Source organism: Chiloscyllium punctatum, chromosome 32 (assembly GCF_047496795.1).
Source record: "Chiloscyllium punctatum isolate Juve2018m chromosome 32, sChiPun1.3, whole genome shotgun sequence".
In the NCBI taxonomy this organism is placed as follows: domain Eukaryota; kingdom Metazoa; phylum Chordata; class Chondrichthyes; order Orectolobiformes; family Hemiscylliidae; genus Chiloscyllium; species Chiloscyllium punctatum.
Genome location: NC_092770.1, coordinates 67163163 through 67181605, shown reverse-complemented (window position 1 = coordinate 67181605; position 18443 = coordinate 67163163). Strand labels below are relative to the sequence as shown.

At 41.8% G+C, this 18443-nt stretch overlaps 1 protein-coding gene across 5 annotated transcripts in view; it reads left to right on the top strand.

Annotated features, from left to right (window-relative positions):
- prickle1b (prickle homolog 1b) overlaps window positions 1-18443 on the top strand; it is a 147701-nt gene that overhangs the window by 92731 nt on the left and 36527 nt on the right. The window contains exon 1 of one of the 5 annotated variants that reach the window (XM_072552604.1): window positions 9686-9884. The exons of 2 other annotated variants lie outside the window; for them this stretch is intronic. The gene's annotated coding sequence lies outside the window, so the exon portion shown is untranslated. Of the gene's footprint in view, window positions 1-9685; window positions 9885-10417; window positions 10622-10733; window positions 11411-18443 lie in introns of those variants that run through there. 2 more of the 5 variants (XM_072552605.1, XM_072552601.1) reach the window with 2 other exon arrangements.

Sequence of the window (18443 nt, the reverse complement as noted above, 5' to 3'; positions counted from 1 at the left end):
GTCCAGTTGTCATTTGTTATGTAGTTTTTTTATTGTTTAGAAATTAAATCCCAATAATTGTGTTAGCCTGCAAGTGTCTGAGTTTGCTGATAGTGTCAGTTATATCATTGTTGCAGCACAGAAGGAGCTCACTTATCCTGTCATTTGTGTGCTTGTTGCCCGTGAGAGAAACACAGTTAATCCCACTCCTGCCTTTTCTCTGTAAATCTTCAGATAGGTTATCTGATTCTCTTCTGAAAGCCACAAGTAAATCTACCTCCACTAATCTCAAATAGTGCCTTCCAGATCTCACCACTCACTGTATAATAAAGTTTTACCTCTTGTAACCTTTGATACTTTTGCCTATTCAGTTTATACCTGTGTTTTGTTCTCAATCCTTTCACCAATGGGAACAGTTGTCCCTTACCTATTCTTCCCCAAACATCTTTATCAAAACCCCTCTTAAATTTCTTGTAATTTAAGGAGAACAGCTCCAGTTTCTCTACTTGATCCATTGCTGAAGTCTCTTTATCCCTGAAACCATTCTTGTCAATCTGTACCCTTCCAACAATTACATCTTCACTCAGCTAATCCCATGCTGCCACTTTCCCTCCTATTCTGTGAGCTTCAACTTTGCTGACAAGCCTGTTCACTGCCGTTTTGTCCAATGCTTATCTTTAGTCCAAATACACAACATCAACTGCACTACCCTCATCCACCCTCTCTCTTACGGTTTCAAAAAATTTGTGTTAATCACAATTTACCTTTGACCAATCTCCCTGCCTGTCCTTAATTAAAGCACCTAAGTAACTTATAATTCCATTATAGTAGAACATAGAACTGGACAGCATAGGATCAGGCCCTTCGGGCCACAATGTTGTGTTGAACCTGACGCCAAACTAAACTAATCCCTTCCACCTGGCCTTGGTCCATTCTTTGCTTATTCATGTACTTACCGAAAAGTCCCTTCAATGCCTCTGTTGCATTTGCCTCCACCACCACCAGAGGCAGCCTGTTCCAGACTCCTACTACACTCTGTGTAATAAACTTGCCCCTCACATCTCTTTTGAATGTTCTGTCTCTCACCTTAAATTCAAGCCCTCTAGTTTTAGACATTCCAACTCTAGGGAAAAAGATTTTGACCATCAACCCTATCTATGCATCTCGTAATTTTATAGACTTCTATTAAGAATCCCCCTCAGCCTCTGCTGCTCCAGAGAAAACAGCCTGAGTTTTTCTAGCCTCATGTCTTCATGTCTTCTAATCCAGGCAGCATCCTGGTAAATCTCTATTGCACTCTCTCCAAAGCCTCCACATCCTTCCTGTAATGTGGTGAACAGAAATGAACACAGTACTCTGTGTCTAAGTATTGTGTCCCCAAGAGCTCTCACACCTCTGTGGTTAAAATAACTGGCCTGTTGTTGCTTAATTAATTCTTGTACCTTTTTCTTAATGAGAGTATAACATTTGCAATTCTCCAGTTCTCTGGCATCGCCCCTGATTGAATGATTATGACCAATATCTTTGCATCTCCATGAAGTTAAAGTGATCTACTAAATTTAAGTATAGATAGCTTTTAAACACTTCTTTGAAGTTTTACCCATATAGTATTTCATTTCTTCCCTGGATCTTGGGCAGCACCTTCTTCCTTGATAGACAGATACAAGTATACTCATCTAGTCTTAACCTCGGTTATTAAAATTTATGGGCAGCACGGTGGCACAGTGGTTAGCACAGCTGCCTCACAGCACCAGAGACCTGGGTTCAATTCCAGCCTCAGGCAACTGACTGTGTGGAGTTTGCACATTCTCCCTGTGTCTGCGTGGGTTTTCTCCAGGTGCTCCGGTTTCCTTCCACAGTCCAAAAATGTGTGGGTTAGGTGAATTGGATGTGTTAAGTTGTCCGTAGTGTTAGGTGAAGGGATAAATGTAGGGGAATGGGTCTGGGTGGGTTGCGCTTCGGCGGGTCGGTGTGGGCTTGTAGGGCCGAAGGGCCTGTTTCCACACTGTAAGTAATCTAAAATGCAGCTTTGGTAATGCAGCCATTAATTAAAGGGCTCTGTGGGAGAGTACTTGAAGCGATCCAGTGTTGGTGAACATTGACATCTGCTGTGGTGCAGTGTTGGCGAGTTGTTTACTCCATCTGAATTAAGACTCACACTTGCAGATTCTTAAGAAGTAAGCAAGTACAATGCAGATAATTGCGTACAGGAGGCATAAAGTGTCAACAGTCCATCCTCCAAACTGAAAGATCCTTGCTCAAGTCCAACTCAAGAAAACTGCTCATGTTGTTGAGACTGCCACTTCTGAACAGCATGGAGGCAGCTGAATGCATCCAGTCCAAGTGGAGAAGCTCCAACAGCGATTTGCATTTATATTATACAATTTAAAGCAGTCTGTGGCCATTTCAGTGCAAAAGCTAACTTGATAAAATGAGATTAGGACAGTTTAAGGAGCATATCAAAGAAGAAACAATGATGAGAGCTGGAGAAATCATCATAGAATCACTGAGTGCTTCCAGTGTGGAAGCAGGCCATTTTGCCCATTGAGCCCATGCTGACCCTTCAAATAGCATCCCACCCTATAACCCTGTATAACCCATGGCTAATCCTCCTAATCCCCACATCCCTGGACACTATGGACATTTTAATATATCCAATCCACCTAACCTGCACATCTTTGGACTGTGGGAGGAAAGTTGAAGGGGGAGAATCTGAATTCGGGTATCTGAAGGCATTGCTGTCAATGTTGCAACAGAGGGATTATGGTGGATCCACCCTCATTAATTGAACATGAATTACAACATCAGTTCTCAAGATAATCAAGGTGACAAGGACTTGAAAATGAGGTGAACATCGATTTTCTGGAGGAGTGTCTACCACTTTCAGCATTGGAACAGAAACCAAGTCTTTTGCGCTGTGAGATTCTGGATCAGATTGCAGTGAATTGAATGCAGTCTGTTAGTATTTGCACCTTGTCTTGAGCCTTCACACAGACTGATCAAGTTTGGTATGTAGGCAGTGGTTTCCTTCCAGACTGAGATTGAGTTGGAATCCATCCTGTCTGTAACTGAACAACTCGAACCAGTGTAGTTCACAGCCAGCTCTTGCTGCATATTTCTGGGTTACAAGCCAAACATTCCTGAATAAGGGATGAATTGTGAAGATGCTTGTGAATAAAAAAGTGGCTATGTAGAAGCTGATGTAATTTTCACGTAGGTGTTTCATTTCAAAGAAAATGATTTTTAAGTATGGCTACTGGAATTTGTAATACCCCATTTTGCCTGTGTTTACATGCAGGATTTTTTTCCAATTACAAGTTAAAAATTCCAAGCAACAATATCTCTTTGAACTGGCACCAAGAGGTGGGAGTTCTGCCCTGAATTAAAACGATCACAAAACAGCTCTGCAATTTTATGTTAAACCTACAAGAAATTAGAGTTTCCAACTGTGGGGAGAGTGGGGCTTATTATTTAGGTTTACCCTGCATTTTTTTTCATCTTATTGGTACATATTTTGTGTCAGGTCATCTCATCCGCCCAGTCTAAGTGGTTATTTGGCAGCAGTATAATTACAGTTTTGATTTCTACATGTGTATAATTTACATTCTTCTGTAGGAAACTAAACTTGCCAAAAAAACAAAGCCAACCTGTTGACATAATTTCATAATGATGGAGCTTGACTTGTAAATAATTTCAATTTTTGAAATAATTTTCAGTCATACCTAAGAATCCAAAGTTCTCTCCATCTCTCAGGAAATCCGATCAATCCAAAAATACCAACATCCTGGAGATTCCACAAGCCAATCACATTGACTGAGAATGCCAGCGGACTATTCCATCTTAAGGGGGTTTCCCAGCAGAGCCCAATTTTGAATCCACCCAAAGTCTAGACACGAGTGCACTTCAAGTGAGGTCACTGCAGAGTGATGGAAAATCGGAACCACAGTGACTTCTCCACACAACCTGAGATGCAGCTGTCTCACCCGTTCATGCATTTGTCACCCGGTGATCTGAATCCCTAGCATTATACAGAGTTTTACAAATTTCCTAAAATCCTCTTTTTGTTTTAAGAGAAGGAATTTTAAATAAAAGTCTCTCATGGAATATGGGCATCACTGGCCAGGCCAACATTTATTGCCCATCCCTAATTGCCCAGAGGGCAGTTAAGAGTCAACCACATTGCTGTGGGTCTGGAGTCACATGTAGTCCAGGTGAACCAGATGGATCTTTCCTGACACTCGATGATGCTTTCATGGCCAACATTAGCCTCTTAATTCCTGAATTTTATTGAATTCGAATTCCACCATCTCCTGTGGCAGGATTCAAACCCGGGTCCCCAGGACTTTATTCTGGGTCTGTGGATTAATGGCAATAATACCACTAGATCATTGCCTACTTATACAGAATACTAAATTAAACTGTTCACAATCTATATCAATGGTTTGGCTGTGGGGACCAATTGTAATATTTCCAAATTTGTTGATGTGGGATAAGAACATACAGTGTAAAGAGGGAAGCAATGAGGTTTTAACTTGGGCAAGTTACCTGAATGAGCAGGAATATGGCAGATAGAATTTAATGTGAATAAGTGTTAAATAATTCACTTCAGTGGAAAAACGGACAGGCAGATTACCACTTGAATGAAGTGTGGCTCTCCGAAAGGATCTGGGTGGTGTTGTTCGTGGGTCACTAAAAGTTAGCATGAAGATAAAACAAACAGGTATAAAGTATTTTGGCATTAATTTCAAGCGTATTTGAGAACAGCGTAAAGATGTCTTGCTGCAATTATATAGAGCCTCAATGATACCTCACCTGGAGTATTGCATACAGTTTTAGTTTCCTTATCAAAAGAAGGATATACTTAACATAAAGGGAGTGCAAAGAAGATTCATCATGGATTGCCTTCAAGGGTGAGATTAGAAAATACAGACTTAGTTTTCTCTGTTTTGGAAAAATGAGAGATAATCAAATTGAAACTTTGAAAATTCTTACAAGGCATGACAGGGTGAGATGGCCAGTTACACTAGAGCCAGAAGACATCATCCCAGGATAAGGGCAGGTCATGTAAGGCTGAAATGAAAAGGAATTTCTGTACTGAGGATGGTAAATCTTTGGAATTCTCTACTCCAGAGAGATTTGGAAGCTCCATCACTGAGCTGGTTCAGGACAGAAAGTATTACGTTTCTGGAGACTTAATGACATTAAGGGATAGGGAAATAATGCATGAAAATGGCAGCCATGACGTAGAATAATGTGACAGGCTTGATGGGCTGAATAGCCTATGCCTATTCTTATGTTTGGATCAGAAGGACCAGATCGCAGAGTGTTTGTTCTGAGCCAGCTAATCATCTGGGGATAAACAAATAGCCGCCAGAGATACGCATCTTTTGAGATAAGTTCAAATTAAAATGTTAACATTAAAATAAAATAACCAGCTCTGATGTTGGAGCCAGATCTGCACTTATGGTAAGAAGTAGCAGTTATAATGTTTATCTGGAGTAAATAAACCTATTGTTGATGGTCAGTTTTGCTGTGTCAGTGTTTTTATAATAGTCTTCAATTAGGTTGCAATGCAGTTAGGTAATTGATATAATGATATTAAGTCCAAAGCAACTAAACCCTGTATCTGGTTCTTTAGTTGTTTTTATCTAGGTATGAAGTGCATAGTATCCATGCTTCCTTATTTTTGCAGCAAGGTTTGTAACCTAGCTTTCTAAAGTAAGGAATTTAGATTTAGTGGAGCATGCTGTGGGGTACTGTAAAAGTTGAGCATTAAAGCAGCTGAACTCTACGCCTCTGGGTTCTAGAAAAATGTCGCATAGTATAACTGGGACACAAGAATGTGCTTTCTACTCCAGTAGCCAAAAACATCGCCTACTTAAAGTAGCTTTGCAATGCAAACAGAGTGCAAGGTACAAACTGACATCAATTATATAAATGGGCTTTTGTGCACAGCTGCCTGAGCTGGATAAATGCTTTGTGTGAGATCTTTAATTACTGCCGAATGCCAGAGGAGTCCACTTGTGTCAAAGAACATGGCTAATGCAAGACCCAATGTCTTTTTTTCCCTTCACCCATCTTCTGCTTCCTATCTGGTCTTCACACTTGTTGTCTGGACAGAGTGGTCAATTACCCTCTTTTTACATTCCATCTCCCACTGCATAGGAAGGCACCTTCACACAATATGGATGGTCAGAACACTAACATTTAGGAAATAGCTCTCGTGGTGGCTTTTACACATCAGGGAGAATTAAGATGGGGGGTTTGGAATTAATGTGCTATAATTTCTCAACAATAGTACCCCAGAGAGGACCTTAACAAAGAAATCTGCCATTTGAAATCCGCTACACTCACACAAATTCCCGCCTCAGGCAACTGACTGTGTGGAGTTTGCACATTCTCCCAGTGTCTGCGTGGGTTTCCTCCGGGTGCTCCAGTTTCCTCCCACAGTCCAAAAATGTGCAGGTTAGGTGAATTGGCCATGCTAAATTGCCTGTAGTGTTAGGTGCAGGGGTAAATGTAGGGGAATGGGTCTGGGTAGGTGCGCTTCAGTGGGTCAGTGTGGACTTGTTGGGCCGAAGGACCTGTTTCCACGCTGTAAGTAATCTAATCTAATCTGAAATTCATGTGAAGTAATTTGCTCTATCTCTAGCCTGCCTGCTTGTTATGTTTGCATGAGTGCAGATTGAGATTTTGTTGGCCCACTGCTTCTTCACCAGTCAGACAGCCTTATTAGTGTCCTGTTTGAGAGACTGGGCCAGAATCAAGAGGTCTTCAGGTGTTTAATAGGGTATTGTCGGGTCTTCTCTATGATTAATGGCCTCCAGCATCAAGAGGCAATCGGAAGCTGCCAGTTCCTCACCTTGCCAGTGCAGCATGAGCAGTGGCTGCTAGTGGCACTGCACCCCCTTGAGACCCAGGGCTGCAGTGGGACTCCAGGTTCCTGTAAAAACTAAACTTGTTTTAGCTGGGTGGAGTTAAAGGGTGAAGGAGACTCCTGATCCCTGCAGTAGCGTTGAGTGTCAGACAGCTCATTTCATGAGAAAAACAGACATCCTGCTGCTGTTGCTCAAGAATCTCGTGTCAGTCCCTTTTGCCCTCCTACTTAATCTGGGACATTTTCTGATGAAGGGCTTACATTTGAAATGGCGACTCTTCTGTTCCTCGGATGCTGCCTGACCAGCTGTGCTTTTCCAGCACCGCACTTCTTGACAGAGTCCTTCCAGCCACCACGAGACAGTTGGAAGGTCTCTGTCACTGTTTGCTGTTTGCTAATCTCCCCAACAAACACAGGCCTAGTTCCCTCCATAGTGTGCTGTGTAAATTTGAGCTCACACAAGTTGAGTTAATTCAACTTCCATATCCCCAGTCAACCTGATCGTGGATGATCTGTATCCAATGTCCTCCAATTACCTGTCTTTGCTTAATATCTCTTGATGTGGGGAGGTGATGGCATAGTGATAAAGTCACTGAACCATAATCCCAGCTGTGCTGGGTTTGACTCTCGCCATGGCAGACGATGAAGTTTGAATCTGATAAAACCCTAACCTAATGGTGATTACTGTTGAAAATCAGTGATGCCCTTTTAGGGAAGAGAATCTGCCATCCTTACCTGGTCTGGTCTATAAATGACTTCAGACACACAGCAAAGTGATTGGCACTTCCCTGCCCTCTGGGCAATTAATCTTGATCTTTCCAGCAAAGCTCACAGCCAGTGAATGAATATTGATATTACAAAAGTTTGTCAACCTCAGTTTTGAAAGCTCCAAATGACCCAGGTCATTCAGCATCCACCAGGTTTTGGAAGATAAAATTCCAGACTTCAAATGCCCTTTGATTCTTTTTTTGACCAAGAAGACACTGATGTTGCTGCTAAATGGCTTGACTCTAATTTCAGAGGCTTGGTCTGGATTGCGCTCATCACATAGAGTCATAGAGATGTACAGCATGGAAACAGACCCTTCGGTCCAACCCGTCCATGCCGACCATATATCCCAACCCAATCTAGTCCGAACCTGCCAGCACCCGGCCCATATCCCTCCAAACCCTGCCTATTCATATACCCATCCAAATGCCTCTTTAAATGTTGCAATTGTTCCAGCCTCTGCCACTTCCTCTGGCAGCTCATTCCATACATGTACCACCCTCTGCGTGAAAAAGTTGCCCCTTAGGTCTCTTTTACATCTTTCCCCTCTCACCCTAAACCTATGCCCTCTCGTTCTGGACTCCCCCACTCCAGGGAAAATACTTTGTCTATTTACCCTATCCATGCCCCTCATGATTTTGTAAACCTCTATGAGGTCACCCCTCAGTCTCCGACGCTCCAGGGAAAACAGCCCCAGCCTGTTCAGCCTCTCCCTGTAGCTCAAATCCTCCAACCCTGGCAACATTCTTGTAAATCTTTTCTGAACCCTTTCAAGTTTCACAACTTTAAGGATAGGAAGGAGACCAGAATTTCACGCAATATTCCAACAGTGGCCTAACCGATGTCCTGTACAGCCTCAACATGACCTCCCAACTGCATACACCCTAACAAATCATTGTCACCATTGTGATTATATTACCTCCCAATTTTCTAGATCTGAGGCAATGCAAACCACAACCTATACAACCTACTCTTGATATTTAAACCTTTAGGCTCTGGGGTCAACCTGGCGAAACTGTGCTGTCCCAATTGTCTTGCTTTCCATCTTGTAAAAGTGCCTGGATTTACTGGTACGATAGTTAAGTTGTAACCTCTCGTTAGTCCCCATGTGAGCAAAAGAGTGGTTTATTCTTTACTAATCTCACCGTCAAACACAGATCCTGAGTTTGAAGTCAGATGTTTGGCACTGAGCTGCTAACAACAGACCCTTGCCAACAGACCACTTGGTGGCACCTAATACATGTTTATGCTTCGAATAGTGTGGTCACCAGCAAAATACATCATTCTCCAAGATCAGCTGCACTTGTGTTTAGAAGAAAAGATCAAATGCTGTTGACCTGAGCAAAGCATAACATCATACTTTGTTGGGTGCAATGACTCACCTGTATTTTTTTTAAAAAAATGTTTAACAACTGGGAATCCTTGATTTTTCCATGTACAATAGGAGTCCTGGCATTCGATATATGAGCTAGAGAAGTGGTGGTCTCATGTTGCAGCATTGCTGGATCTGTATCACAAAAAGTGATGCCTCCTGGAGCCTACAATGAATGTGCAGCACCCTTTCTATTAAAATCACACAAGTGCTTTTGTAAAGAGGGAATTCCTGCCTGGGGCAGTCCCATTGCATTACAAGAAAGAAATCATAATGATTTGTACTTTAAACCCCTAATGAAAGGCTTGGTTTCCATTATATTGTACAATTGAATTGGTATCCACATAATATATTAGCTATTAACACCTCTGATTACCCATACAGTACACTTCGACCTTGTAGTCAACATTTTACATACAAGTACAACATTAGCTCTCTACACTTTGGGAGATGCCGAGGGAGATAGAGAGAAAGGCTGTTTAGGAAACTAGTTGTAAGAATTCATATGTTAATGACCTCCTCAGCATCTGTGGAGACATGTTAAATTATTCTGGCACAATGCTACAGACTTGCTGACATCACTTAATTGTGAAGTAAGATGATTACAGAGGGTCCTGGATAGACATTCATTCAGTCTTTGTGTGTGTGTGTGTGTGTGTGTCGGGAAAAGCTGTCAGTAACAGAAGGAAGTTTACTTTAGTTTCTGCAGTCTTTGTCTCTGTAGTATCTCATAAACGGTTTGTGGGTCTTAACAGCCAGCCTCCAGGAGTAGATAAGGATAAGAGGCGCATTATTTAAGGAATGAGGTAATTCGCACCAGGCCTGGAGTCTGGGTCGTTATTCTGAGAAACCCTTTGAAGCCAGCGAAAGAATTTGGCTTTTACTGTGGTATGTGCCTTACTGCTTTTCTAGTATTTGTGGTCACTGACTCAGTGCTGTGTCACAGAAGTGTTTGCGATTTAAGCGTGATCATAAGGTTAAAATCAGGGGTTATATGTATTAATGCTGATGAACCGATTCAATTTTATATTTTTTGTGTAATATACAAATCTCCAGTAAAGTTACAATGTGGAGCTTTTATTTTACAAAAGGAACCTTTTCAGTGTAAAAGGCGCACCAGGTAGACTGAGTTAGCTTTATCTTCCAGACTGAATGGACGGCAGGTTAAAGGCTCTGTCTGTGTGGCGATTTCTTCAGTTGTTAATGAGAGAAATATGAATTCTCTGCTTCAGGCGGCACAATAACTTATTTTTTCAAATGCTTTGCGATATGTTTTGTAATTGTCCCCAGTTGGATGTGGGTTGGAAGGGTCTCTCTCTCTCTCTCTCTCCATGTTTGTGGCTCATAGGGAGCGGCGCAAAGTTCACTGTCTGTGTTGGAGCTCAAAGGAAGTTGGTGGGTTTCCTTTCTCTCCCAAGTCTGTTCTCCCGACGCCTTCGTATACAAGGCGCTGGTAGCTGCGGTGCTGGGAATGTTTTCAGCAGTTGGCGTGATCATTAGAGTGAACGAGCGAGCGGAGGGGGTCGGATTCTACGCTGGAGAGTCAGGCAGCTCAGTCTGAGAGTGAAGGCTCAGCAAACCCCTGCTCTCGCTCGCAACAGGAAGAAAGTGGTGGTCTTTCAGCTGTAAGTAGTTAGTCACAGAAGGAATGCTGCGCTGCCTTTTGAAGGGAGAGATTGTGAAGGGGTCCCTTCTTTGGTAGCACCACACGTGGCACTTTGTGTAAGTCTCCGCGCTGGAAGAATTTTAACTGTCAAAAGTTCCCTAATTCAGAAATAATGCTTCTGACCAAGAATGATTTGGTGTGTTTTAGAACATTCCCGTTGTCAGTCCGTGGAGGAACTTCCCCTGCTTTTTTCCTCTGAGTCCCCTTGTAGCGTGTGTACAGTTCCCCGCTTGGTTGCATGTGGACGATGACAGATTGCCAGACAGTGCACATTAATGCAAGAGGAGTGTCCACCCAGCCAAGACTTGCTTTTCGCTCCCTGACCAGATTATTTTTGCACATTTTCATCTCGACTCAAGGGACGGTCGGCTTGCTTTCTGAGACTCGCGTTATGAGCTGAAGTAGCTTGTAACCGGGTGAGTTGGTGCACGTTACTGTCAACCTCAGTTAGGTTTCACAGCTTCGGACGACTTGCCAGGTGGTCTGATGTAAGGCTAGGCTGCTCTGTGAAGTATTGGCAAAGACTTGGCCTTGAAATTACAAAATCAAGGGAGTTCAGCGGGGGCAGGGTGAGGCACCACCCCTTAGGTGCACTCCCAGGGTTTCGACTGGAGGAGAACGGAAAATACGGCGTATTTGTGAGCTGTCAGTTAGAAGTTTGGAACAGACCAGCACTCAGGAACCTTTTGCTCCCGTTGGAGTTGCCATTAAATAACTGATTCAACACGCAACGGTGCAATACTGTCAGGTATTGAAAATTTAAGGACTTTCTTAAACTAATGATATGGGGCAAGTGCAGGAAATTGGGGATGAGCGCATCTTTAGTGGCAGTTATGTCGATGAGAGACAGTATGGGCCGGATGTATGAATCTGTGTGAATTTATAACGCTTTCACTCATTTTTGTGTCAGCTTAACCTGTCTTTTTTTGGGGGGGAAAAAGTACAATAGGGCCTCAAAAGTGATGTTAACATAGATAACAGGGGTGTTTTTGATTACTGGAAATAATGTGTGTAGATTTGTGCATAGTGAGCATCCAATATTCTAGATTAAATTTCCATCTCTAATTATTTCTCCATTTCACATTCCAAATTTACCTTTAGTACATTTAAAGACAGAAAAATAGTTGCTTCCACACCGTCCCAGTTATGAGAGCAGAAAACTGGCTTTTGCCTCAAGTATATTGTTTTAATATTTATCAGCCTTTTACTTCCTGGCCGGTATTGGTTCCCCTTCTTTGTTTTCAACTCCTCTCCTGGAAGCAGCAAACCTTGCTGGCTTGCGATTTCGCAAATGTTGGGCCATCCTTCTGAACCATATGCAGCCAGGGTCATTAGGCATGTGCGCGCCTTGAAGGCAACTATTTGACTGTCAGAGGCATCGCTGCTGAGATGGATGGTGTCCTCATCTGGCAACTAACCATAAGCCCTGACAACCAAGATTGCTGGTCACCAGCAAATAACCCCTTGCCCATCCTAGTTGCACAACATGAGACAGCTGACTCAGTCCTCAGTCTATCAGGTTAGACATGCCTGAATTTGTACTGGTGTTAAGCTAATCCCTGAGATATATAATTTTTACAGGAGCAAGCCTTTTAAACAGAATTAACAAAATAAATGCATTACTGTTCACACGGCGCATGGGTCTACCAGTATTTCTGATATTGCTTTCTCAAGATTAAATCTTCCAAATAAAATGGTAAGTAAGTGGTGTGGATAGAGTCTGCTACATTTGTAGAAGGAATATACACAATGATCTAAGTTGCATTAGATTTAGAGCTTACCAAGAACCCATTAATTAATCTGTCACTGGGTCTATTAAAAGTCAGTCACTTGACAAGATTCATTTTAAATGTGTGTTCAGTGAACCAAGACAAGTATCTAGCTATCTGATTACACTTTAGAAATCCATACTAACACTAACCAAATTAACACTAGACTTTTTTTTTCCTATTGTCATGCCAATGTGCAATAACATATATACTATGTGTAATTTACTGTATCGTTTCTAGACATTTTATTAAATCTTCAAAATAGCTAAAGGTTTTAGCTCTTGCTGTTATGAAGTGATATGTTGCCAAGGGTTTGCTCACACCATGATAAAGCCCAGGGTTGTTAAAGATCACACCATCCTCTTGGCTTCTCAAATGACTATCAAGTGTCCCTACTGAAACCTGTTTGAAACTCAGTTTGTGAAGTACAACAAAGGAGCATGTTGTTTAGGAGCCAACAGGTGAGAGAGTGTAACTTGAGTCTGTGTGTGTATTGGAACAAGGTTTTCTGCACATATCACCTTTATAGTCTGGAAAGGTAAAGGACTCTAAATAGTGTACAAACTGTACAATACATTTGGAATTTTTGTTTTATGGGCAGATTCAAATATAACTCTGAACACAAATATTTTTATGTTGACTCATAGGTAACCAGAAGAAAACACATGCTAATTTTTGTAACTGTTGGAAAGCCAACAAAAACATTAACAAATGCAAAGTCCATTAGGATTTATAAAGATATATTGGAATATCAGCTAATTAACTTCCCACATCAGTGAGATTTCTCCTCCTTACTTTTGAATGGCCATAGATAATCACAAGCATTTTTTTTTCAAACCTGTGGTGTAAGAGGATGAAGAAAAAAATTGCATAGAAATAGAAAATGCTGGAAACACTCAGCAGTCCAACTGTGGAGATATCCTTTTAGAGAGGTATGTTCTGGCTGCAACAGGTGCTGGAAGTGGCTGCTGAAGGGTTTCAGAAACAAGAGGTGGGAGCAGCAGAATCTGACAGAGTATGCTTTGAGGCTTTCCAGTACAGTAGCCTTGGTACAGGAGTTGGGCTTGAGGAAGGTGATTCTCTTCCCTTGGGGACTGAAAGTGCTCCAGACGTACACAAATGCAGTAGGAGCAGTTGTACATCGCATTCAACACCAGTTGTCTTGCTCAGAGGAGCTGAAATACAGTGCCACGAAAAGTTCAATTACCTCAAGGAGTCAAAGTTGGTGAATGGATCTTGGCATGACACATCCTTAGAAATGAACCACTAGCCTCAAAAACTTGCGAATTCACCTCACATACCTACCAACCGTCTGCCGAGCATAACTCGCTCCCAATATTAACAGCCTCACTTAAGGTCAGAAGAAGTCAGAACAGTAGGAAATTCACCACTTGAGCCTGCTGTGCCGTTCAGTAAGATCATGGCTGATTCGCCATTCCTCATGACCAGTTTCTTCCCTTTCCCGGTAACCTTGATTCCTGCAGTGATCAAGAATCTATCACTGTCTGCCTTAAATAGGCCGAAGGACTCTGCCCCACAGCTCTCTGTGGTGAGACATTCCAAAGGCCCTTTGCCCTCACACTTGCATCTTGCAGTTTGCACACAGTGCCAGCTATTCAACTATAACAAACTCATCTCCTTGCAATCAATGGCATACAGTGAAATTACATTGAGTATAATCCAAAACTGTAGTTATGTCAGGAGTTGTCAGTTATTCCCGTCAGGAGAATAGGAATTCCAATGGACGGGTCCGCATCATAATCCTTTCCTCGAATGGCGATGACTAGCATGAGGGGACATAGCTTTAAATTGAGTGGTGATAGATCTTAGAGGCAGTTTCTTTACTCAAATAGTAGTAGAGGCATGGAACGCACTTCCTGCAACAGTAGTAGACTCGCCAACTTTAAGGGTATTCAAATAGTCATTGGATAGGCATGTGGATGAGAATGGAATAGTGTGGGTTAGATGGGCTTCAGATTGGTTTCACAGGTTGGCGCAACATCAAGGGTCAAAGGGCCTGAACTGCGCTGTAATGTTGTATAATCGAAGGTCTAGATTGGTAACTCCAGAAGCTTGTTATGCAACTACATCAACCAGTCGAGGCAAAGGTAGACCATGCAACAATGCAAAATTCATAGTCAAGCCATCACAGGACATTGAGCTTGCTCTGTGAAACCCTGCTAGCAGGGGTACAACTACACAAAAGTTAGACCGTCACTGAGTGATGCAGGAACAACAAGTGGAAAATCGTGATCCAAAAGAAAAAGTGGACATTGTAAAGCAGAGGGAGACTCTACCATTGGGTTTGTCAACTATTCTGAAGCACCGTTTCTCAAGCAGGCATTCTGTCCAGCAAGTAAGCAGATGAGAGCTGCTGACTATTCCAACATCAAAGAGTCTCTGCTAATGTGGTTTAAACTTAGTTAGAGACAAAAGAACTGCAAATGCTGGAATCCAAAGTAGACAAGCAGGAGCCTGGAAGAGCACAGCAAGCCAGGCAGCATCAGGAGGTGGAGAAGTCGATGTTTTGGGTATAACCCTTCATCAGGGGGGATGTGGTAGGGGGAAGCTGCAAATAAAGAGGTGGGGAGAGGGTTTTGGGTGGGGAGAGAGGTGGAGTGGTGAGGTAATGATGCAGGTACACAGGTGGTGGTACAATCTGGTTGGTCAATGGGAGGAATGAATCCACTTGGTAGCTGAAAGGAAGGGTCAGTCAGGGGAATGGAAGGAAGGAGGCGGGGCTGCAAAGGAATGCGGGAATCGTTGAGAAGGGTATTTGAAATTGGAGAACTCAATGTAGAAGACAAGCAGAAGTTAAGGCATTGTTCCTCTAATTAGCGATCTAAGTCAATGTGCCCCCCCACCATTCAACCAACCTTTAATTCTACTGACCACAGGCATATACAACCCTAAACAAGTCAAAATATTTTTGTATGTCAGTCCTGCTAACCCACAAATCAGTCTGGTAAACCTTTGCTCAGATACAGAGATTAAAACAGTAGTCTAGGCATGGTCTCATCCAGGCCATGTATAATTGCAGCAAGAGATGCACATTGTCTTTTTGACCACTTGCTGCATCTGCACTCTTTTCTTCCATGTCTGCTGTATGAGACCACCCAGGTTTCATTGCACCATCCCTTCTCTCAATTCCTAGCAAGACAGATTCTAACTCACTTTCCTATTTTTGCTCCCAAAGTGGATAACCTCACGTTTATCCAAATTATACACGTACCTGATTTGGCCACTTACTCAGCTTGTTCAAATCACACTGAAGCATCTCTGCATCCTCCTCACAGCTCACCCTCCCGCCCAGCTTTGTGTCATCTGCAGATTTTGAGATATTACATTTAGATCCCTTATTTAAATCATTAATATGTATTGTGAAAAGCTGGGATCCTAGTCTGGATCCTCGTCTGAATCCCTTCAGTACACCATTTGTCACTGCCTGCCATTGAGAAAAAGATCCATTTATATCCCTATAGACCCAGAAAAAGACGATTCACATTTTAAAAGTGCCCTCTAGTTCTAAACTGACCCACAAGGGAAAACATTCTTAACATATCCATCTTGTCCAGAGATTGTCAGTGAGATTGAGAATATTATACACATCAATTAAGTCATCCCTACTCCTTCTAAACTCCAGTGGAAACATGCCACTGTTTAAACCTATCCTCTTAAGATAACCCATTCATTCCAGATATCAATTGAATAAACTACTTTTGGATTACTTCCTATACATTTATATTCTTCCCTAAATAAGGAGGCCAGGAGAGTACACTGCCTTTGCAATGTGGTCTCACCAATGCCCTGTATAATTGAAGAATAACACCTCATGTTCAATTCCTCTTATAATAAGGGGTAACATCCCATTGGATTTCTGATTATGGGCTGTAGCTACTTGTAAATTTTTATGGCTCCTGCGCCAGAGTACTTGATCCCTCCATGCTTTGAAATTCTGCATTTATTCTCTGTTTAAGTAATATTCTGTTTCTTCTCCTTAGCTGAATGAACATCTTTACATTTCCCCACACTATATTCCATCTGTCAGACTTTTCTTGTCCATTCACTCTACTGATGCATATCATTTTCAATATAATTTCACATAATTTCCTATCAATATTCCACACAGTTATCATTCGACAGTATCACTCTTCCTTTCGGAAGTATTGCACAACTGAAACATCTTTTTTAAATAAGGAGATACATGCTACAAACTGTGAAAAATACAAAAAAACAGAAATGAGACAAAGCTGAAGTATATGTGCCTCAATACCACCAGACAGAAGCAACTCCCAGCTTCAGTGTTCGTCAGCTATGTTAATTCTGAGAACCTTGCTTCTGCTTATCTTCACTTCTCAAGGTTTACTAAAATCCACGACAGCTTCCCTCAAAGGGTTTAGTGAGTGAACCCATTGCGACACTGAACGGGAACATTCCCAAACACCTCTGAAAGCGATTTGTGCTGAGTTCTAAGTGTACTCCATCAAGGGCAGGAGTCAGGGTGCAACGGTTGGCCAGTGTTTGAGTTCCTGATCGCTATACTCCTGGAAAGCGTATCAGGTGATGATGGAAATGCACCCAAGCATAGTGCATCCATGGCCAAATAACTTGTTGGTATTCCATCAGACACATGTTTGATTTTCCAGACGCCTAAGACATTCAGACACTTGGGTTTAGTCCATGGGTAACTGTATCCGTGCCTTAGCCAGCTTTTCTGGGTAGAGAGAATATTTAGGGTATTAAAGATGTTCTCTGTTCAAACTAAAATTTTATTCTGTTATTTCTTTTTTTTAAGAAAATACTTTTTTTGGATATATGTTTGAAAAGTAATGGCATATTTTATAAATTTGCACTTATTGAAAATAGTTTCCAAAATCACTTTAATAAACTTTGACATGATTAAAACATTAGACTTGGTTTAACCTATAAGCATTTTCACACTCAACACTGATTTCAGTGTGATGGTAACATGAGACCTCTTGGCAAGCATCCTGTATTTGGAGGAGCGTTTTTTTTGGTGTCAGCTGATTCATTCTGTTGAGTTAAACACTGTAAATAGTGTCCTCCTTGGCTCTGACTGGACTCCCCAGTGAGGTCTGAGAAGCCAAATAGGCTAATTTTGTGAAGTGAACATGTTTGACAAATATGAACCTTTTGAGGGGTTGGGGTGTGTGGGGGAGGAGGATGTACTTAACAGCACACAAACACATTCTGAGCATGTTTGATGGTGTAACGAGCTGCTTGTTTCGGTTCCGGAGCGCCATTGTTGGTCAGTGTTTGACCATTATTCCCTGACCATATTAAACACCGCATTTCAGACAGCTATTTCAGTCACCTGTTCAATCCTCCCTGCAGTGCATTGTGGCAGACACATCTGATGTGCATCTTGTATTCCCCAAAGTCATGTTAACGAGAAGTTTTACAAAAGGGAAGTTGTTAAACAATTTGCCTCCATTCAGAACCAGAGATAAACGGCAGGGGTTGGACAAGAAAGAATACTTGTGTGTCAGCGGCTGACCTCTTGTTGCAATTTAGTGCTGACCATAGGGTTCGTAACACAGTTCAGCTGCAATTTCACAATTTACTGGATGACAGGACACTGGACTACTTTCATAAATGAAAATCTTTATAGATTAACACTTCTATTTAGCTATAGGTGGGCCAGCTGAGATCCAGCTAACGATCAAACAGGAAATGCAGATTCCTTGGTAACTTTTTTAGTTCCATTTTCTAGTCAAGCAAATTAATATAAAACTATACAGGAACTGATTAACTCACAAATTCTTGAGGTTTCTTTTATTATATACTCCAGAATTCCTGAACCACTGAATGTAAGGCATAAATTGTCACAAGAAAATGTTTTGGATAACTTTTTGTGCATATTGTATCCCAAACTAAATGGGCATGTCCTAGCCATTTAACTTTTTTAATTTCAAAAATATACTATACTCATAGGAAGAACTTTTTGGTGCGTATACAGTTGGTGAAGCTGTTAAGACGTATACTTTTTTT